Raw genomic sequence first — 7,454 nt, forward strand, 5'->3', positions numbered from 1 at the left:
ATTTAGGCCAAGCTTCCAATAGCAGAGTAGCTCTTTCGAGTACAAACACATTTCCATCTGTTTTTCAGATGAGGTTACATTGTTTCATAGTTTTGCCATTGTGAGAATTGAACTCTTGATCTTGGGGTTACAAACCCAGTACCATAACCACTTGGCTATTTAGGCCAAGCTTCCAATAGCAGAGTAACTCTTTCGAGTACAAACCCGTTTCCATCTATTTCAGATGAAGTTACATTGTTTCATGGTTTGCCATTGTGAGATTTGAACTCTTGATAATCTTTTAAATGAAAACCAAATCAACAAAATTGGGATAAATCAGGCACAGCCCCTAATTCAGGTCAGCTGTAAAACCAAGAACAAAGTTTAAAGGAAACTTACAAACTTTAAATCAAAATGTGATTAAAGGGGTCAACAAAACACCCCAGTCCCCGCGGTGCCCACCGAGCACGGAAGGCCTCGAGAGTGCCAGCAGACACCGCGTGCTCCTTCTCCAGGGACATCCGGCAGCGAACGTAGCCGCGGAAGAGGGACAAACAATCGGGCGGGACTCCCCCGTCGATCGCCCGCTGCCTGGACCTGTTAATGGCCAACTTGGCCAGGCCCAGGAGCAGGTTCACGAGGAGGTCCTCCTCCTTCCCGACCCCCTTCCGCACCGGGTGCCCATAGATCAGGAGCGTGGGGCTGAAGTGCAAACAAAACATCAATAAAAGGTTTTTCAAATAACTAAAAAGGGAGTGCAGCCTACAACACCCTATGTATACATGGTCCACGGACTCCACAAGACCGCAAAAAGGGCATGTGTCCTGAGAGTCCGTGAACCTATGCATCCTCTTATTATAAGGGACTGCTGCATGCAACACCCTCCAACCCAGGTCCCCGATAGAAAGGGGGAGGACACCTCCGTAGAGGGCCTCCCATCGAGGGCCTCCGCCGCCGGACGGCAACAAGGCACGCCAGGGCGTGTCCGGTCGACGGACAAGGGCGAGAAAATGGAAGGTGTGCAGCAGCAGTCCATACAAAAAGCCCCTCTTTGCTGTGCCAAAAGGCACAGAGGGCATGTCCCCGAGGCGGCTCATATTGCGGGGCACCAGCACCCGAGGGAGGGTTCGGGGCTTGGGGCCAATGTGGAATTCCGTCCGAACAGGGGAACGCTCAGACGGAAGACCACCGCGCACCTGGGCCGCCTCAAGACCCAAAATAACGTCGGGTCCGAGCACGACCGTTCTCAGGTCTTGGATGGCATCGGCTGCGACCTGGACACTCACAGACGCGCGTCGCGCCAACTCCTGCGGGAGCATCCAGCCCAGTCCTCCGCCACCCAGCACGTCCCCGATCCTGGTCACCCCTGCGGCCACAGCCCTCCTCTCCGCCAACCACTGAAAAGGACGGAGGGGCGGATTCCTGAGCAGCGGCTCTCTGACGATAGCCGCTACTCCTGACGGGGGAGAGCTGCGTCGCGAGGCGACCACTTTCCAGACTTTGATCAGGTCCTGGTAAAAGACGGGCAACGCCTGCAAGGAGCCACCGAGGCCCAGCTGTTCTATAAACAGGAGCTGCACGTCATAATTCAGGCCGTGCACCTGACGGAAGAAATACGTCATCAGGGCACACCATCTAGGAGGAGGCTCAACGTAGAGGTATCGCTGCAGGGTCTGAAGGCGGAAAGTCGCCACCTGTGTGCGTAGGCACACTAGCGCCTGACCACCCTCCCTAAGCGGGAGACTCAGAACCTCGGCAGCGACCCAGTGCAATCTTTTGTCCCAGAAGAAGTCGACTAACAATCTCTGGATTCTTGTGACAAAGTCCGGGGGAGGGGTCAAAGTGACCAGCCGATACCACAACATGGCGGCGATCAGCTGGTTTATGACCAGAACTCGACCCCGGTAAGATAGCACTCGGAGCAGTCCTGTCCAGCGCCGCAGGCGAGCGGTGACTTTCGTCTCCAGTTCCTGCCAGTTTGCCGGCCAGGATTCCTCAGCGGGGCAGAGATGGACCCCCAGGTAGAGGAGGCTGGTCCTGCTCCAGGTGAAAGGCCTGAGCTCCTCGGGTAGGGGATCCATCTGCCACTGACCGACCAGGAGTCCGGAACATTTACCCCAGTTGATCCTGGCAGAAGAAGCGGCAGAGTAGACCTTCTGGCACTCGCGCATCCTCCGCAGGTCAGCCGGGAAACATATTTCCATCTGTTTCAGATGAAGTTACATTGTTTCATAGTTTGCCATTGTGAGATTTGAACTCTTGATCTTGGGGTTACAAACCCAGTACCATAACCACTTAGCTACTTAGGCCCAGCTCCAATAGCAGAGTAACTCTTTCGAGTACAAACACGTTTCCATCTGTTTCAGATGAAGTTACATTATTTGCCATTGTGAGATTTGAACTCTTGATCTTGGGGTTACAAACCCAGTACCATAACCACTTGGCTATTTAGGCCAAGCTCTACAGTGCCATAACAGACACTCTTTATAACTCTTTCGAGTACAAACCCGTTTCCATCTGTTTCAGATGAAGTTACATTGTTGCATAGTTTGCCATTGTGAGATTTGAACTCTTGATCTTGGGGTTACAAACCCAGTACCATAACCACTTGGCTATTTAGGCCAAGCTTCCAATAGCAGAGTAGCTCTTTCGAGTACAAACACATTTCCATCTGTTTTTCAGATGAGGTTACATTGTTTCATAGTTTTGCCATTGTGAGAATTGAACTCTTGATCTTGGGGTTACAAACCCAGTACCATAACCACTTGGCTATTTAGGCCAAGCTTCCAATAGCAGAGTAACTCTTTCGAGTACAAACCCGTTTCCATCTATTTCAGATGAAGTTACATTGTTTCATGGTTTGCCATTGTGAGATTTGAACTCTTGATCTTGGGGTTACAAACCCAGTACCATAACCACTTGGCTATTTAGGCCAAGCTCTAAGTCTCTTCAAATGTAGTGTAACTCTTCTGAGTACAAACACATTTCCATCTGCTCCTATTCAGATGAAGTTACATTGTTTCATAGTTTGCCATTGTGAGATTTGAACTCTTGATCTTGGGGTTACAAGCCCAGTACCATAACCACTTGGCTATCATACCAGAACTCCAAATATGAAATCAATGTCATCACTTGTAACTCTTTCGAGTACAAACAAGTTTCCATCTGTTCCTATTCAGATGAAGTTACGTTGTTTCATAGTTTGCCATTGTGAGATTTGAACTCTTGATCTTAGGGTTACAAACCCAGTACCATAACCACTTGGCTATTTAGGCCAAGCCAATTCCAATAGCAGAGTAGGTGCCCAGCAACCTGCCCAACCTTACTTAGGTCAATTGAGGCTCTTAATTGGCCAATTACCTGCCACTTAAGGGCCTCCTCCCAGAGCTGCTGGTATTTTACCAGTGATGTGGGAGGCTGATGCCACCTGGTGGCCTTGTTGAGGACAGAGGAGTGACCCTTCTGTTTGAGCACCTTATACCTAATGGACACCCCGCCCCGTGCCACCACCCCTCCCCAATTTGCTGGTAGTACTCACCCCTGTAGGTCTAAGGCCTGCAGGCCAGCAGCCTGTAATATTTGAAATCTTGTCTTGTTGCATATTATTTGCTCTCGATTTTAAGTGTTTAGTGATTCTTTAAAATTATTTTTTATTAAATCTTACTTAGTAGATGATTGTGCTTTAATTAATTAATCAATAACAATCAATGGTGAGCTGTTTTCCCAGGCCTTGTTTTTTTTCATACTGGCAATACACAGATGGTATTTAGACTATGGCTGGGAATTTCTGTGCCCATCAGCATCTGTCAGTAACGTGAGTGGACAATATGGTGCCATCTGTTTCACGACGGCAAGAAGCCCATTTCCAGTTTGCTATTGTCCACTCAGCCCACAGATGATCGGCCACGTTTCCTGCCATCAGACATTGGGAACCTCATTGTAATACATCTGCATATTATTATGCGGCCTGTCCACAAGAATCATCCTCCCCCTTGCTGGATCATCCACCCACATCAGCAAGAAAATACGTTGACATGTTTCACAGCAACATATCAAAGGTGTGCATTTGACAGGCTGCCCTTTGAGGGGATCTCAGAGGTGAGTACACAGTAACATTGCGCAGCGCTCACCAGGTTCTCCTGTTGGACTTTAACTTCAGGTGCATTGGTGGGAGATGGGGGGTGGAGGTGCAGTGTGGATGGGGGCGGGGGGGGTGCAAGTGGAGCCCTGCAATTGAATGTAGTGCATAAGCATTCAGGGTGGGGTGTAGGATGGGCGAGGGAAGCAGCCAGGCATTAGGGACCATTCCTCTGCAACTAAGACAGTTCAGGCACAGCCACAGTGATATGATTGGAGTCGGGCTCCTAGCTTATCTGCCCACTCAAGCAATGCAGAGGCATCAAAGTGCCATCAAGTGCTCCAGAGCTTTTCACCCCTTGGGCACAAACTGCAAAGTAAATAGCGTTTTAGTGGACTGCTGAGCAGTTGGACAGCTGTGCACAGTGTACAATCTCCTCGCTAAAGCTCGCCATGGAGCTGTCAGTGATGGAGTGGCTCACAGCCCCTTGCAATGTCATCATCCCGGTTTGGATCTGTCTCCCCTATGGCTCAAGTTAACAGCGCAGCCTTGCAGTGTGGGTTAGGAGAATGCCTGTGCCTGAACTGAGAGCACAGCATGCAGTCCAGTGGGCAAAACAGCCGCCAATCGGTCAGGCAGAATGGGGCAGAGGTGGGTGGGGCTTCGGGCAGCCAGTCAGCGCTTGAAACGCTAGCCATCCAAGTGGTGGCCAGCACTTTCTGGGATGCATTAAGGGGCCTTCAGGCTTAACCAAGACACATTCTTAGTACACCCAAGCTAACCCACACAGCTCTCTCTTTCATCCTAAGGGAGGGGTACATCAGCACCATGGAGCCTGGTTCACTAGCTGTATGCCTCATGGCTTACAGAGAGCAGAGATGATGGAGGAGACAGTGACTGAGGTTCCTGGCTGTGCAGAGGGAGGAGCAGCATTCTCAAGAAGAAGGGGCGGCTGGGGTTCCCACACATGTCGCCGAAGATCCACAGCAAGCCGGCGCTGGTTGGTGCCCAGCTAAACCCAGGTTCTTTAGACACTGCCTTTTATTCTTGCAGATGACACAACAACCAGTGTCACTGAAGACAGCGCATGTCTAAGGAACTGGTCGGTCACATCTGCCAGCTGCTGCAGGATTTGCTGCCACGGGAACATGGAGGGAATCCACTACCAGTGGCCGTGAAGCTGGCAGTGGCGCTCATTTCTACGCCAATGACTCCTTTCAGGGCTCCACAGGTGACCTCTCTGGGATATCAAAAGCCTCCACCCACAAATGCATCCATGAGCTCACAGATGCCATCTCTGTGAGGGCTCAAAACTTTGAGCCTTCCGCCAGGACCAGGACAGCCAGGATGCAAGAATGATTGGATTCACCCAGATCTCAGGTTTCCGCCAGTTGCAGGGTGCCATCAAGAGCCCAGGTCTCCATCACAACATGCGGTCAACTATATCAACTGCAAGGAGTTCCATTCTTTGAATGTGGTGATCTGGTGTGCGATCACCAGAAACACATCCTGCAAGTCTGCGCACAGTTTCCTGGGAGTGCACACGACTCCTACATCCTCAGCCAGTCACAGATCCCTGAAGTCTTCCAAGGTCCACAGAAGCTGCAGGGATGGCTCCTCAGTGACAAAGGCTACTCACTGAGTGCGTGCGTGGCTGATGACACCCATGCGGCAGCCTCAGACTGCAGCAGATCGAAGGTATAATGAGGTTCATGCTGCAACTCACAACTTGGTGGAGCTAACCATCAGGATGCGGTTTTGGTGCCTGGACCGGTCTGTTGGAGCCCTGCAATACAGTCCACAGTGGGTGTCACACATCGATGTCATCTGCTGTGCACTTCACAACCTGGCGCTGCAACAGGGAGAGGAGCTGACTGAGGAGGAGATGGAGGAGCTGGAGGCCTCCTCCTCTGAGGAGGACGCTGACTGGGATAAGAGTGAGGAGGTCCTTGAAGGTGGTGATGATGGGGATGAGGCCCTCTCACTGGCCAGATGAGGCAGGTGCACTCATAGTTTCTAAGTTTGTGGAGAATGATGACAACATGTAGTGAGGAAACACCATAGATCCTCACATTGCACCTGTGAACATTTGACTCCACACAGCTTCTAATCCAGCTCCAGCAATGACGGTGCTGCTGGGATTAGAGAGCTGCTGGCCTTTTGATTGACTGGCAGCTCTCAGGGACCTGACTTACTCCCAGGTGGTTGGGGGGGGTGGTGAAAAGTCACACTATAAGCTAATTAATGACCCAATGGCTGTAACATCAGCTCACATCTTCAGGGACATGCGGAGGTAGGCTTTTCCCAGGCTCTTAAGCCCAGGGGCTATCGTGAAGGGAAATACCCTCATTTTTGCATCCATATGTTTTTCTTATTCATTTATGGGATGTGGGCTTCACTGGCTAGGCCAGCATTTAATACCCATCCCTAATTGCCCTTGAAAAGGTGGTGGTGAGCTGCCTTCTTGAACGATTGCAGTCCATGTGTAGGTATGCTGAACTGGACTAGCCATTTAAATACTGTGGCCAGAAGAGCAGAGTGGAGGCTAGGAATCCTGTAACAGTTAACTCATCTTCTGACTCCCCAAAGCCTATCCACCATCTACAAGGCATAAGTCAGGAGTGTGATGGAATACTCCCCACTTGCTTGGATGAGTGTAGCTCCCACAACACTCAAGAAGCTTGACACTGTCCGGGACAAAGCAGCCCACTTGATTGGCACCACATCCACAAACATTCACTCCTTCCATCACTGATGCACAATAGCAGCAGTGTGCATCATCTACAAGATGCACTGCAGGAATTCACCAAGGCTCCTTAGGCAGCGCCTTCCAAACTCACAAACATTACAATCTAGAAGGACAAAGTCAGCATATAGATGGGAACACCACCACCTGGAAGTTCCCCTCCAAGCCACTCACCATCCTGACTTGGAAATATATCACCGTTCCTTCACTGCTGCTGGGTCAAAATCTTGGATTTCTCTTCCTAACAGCGCTTTGGATGTACTTACACCACATGGACTGCAGTGGTTCAAGAAGACAGCTCACCACCACCTTCTCAAGGGTAACTAGGGATGGGCAATAAATGCTGGCCCAGCCTGTGAAGCCCACATCCCTCGAATGAATTTTTAAAGAAGTGCTGTTAGGGAGGGAGTTCCTGGATTTTGATCCACCGACAGTGAAGGAACGATGATATATTTCCAAGTCGGGGTAGTGAGTGGCTTGGAGGGGAACTTCCAGGTGGTGTTGTTCCCATGTGTCTGCTGCCCTTATCCTTCTAGATGGTAGTGGTCATGATGCAGCGTGAGGAGCCTTGGTAACATCTTGTAGATGTTACACACTGCTGTCACTGTTCATCGTTCGTGGAGGGAGTGAATGTTTGTAGATGTGATGCAA

The sequence above is a fragment of the Carcharodon carcharias genome, chromosome 1 (assembly GCF_017639515.1).
Source record: "Carcharodon carcharias isolate sCarCar2 chromosome 1, sCarCar2.pri, whole genome shotgun sequence".
NCBI lineage: Eukaryota > Metazoa > Chordata > Chondrichthyes > Lamniformes > Lamnidae > Carcharodon > Carcharodon carcharias.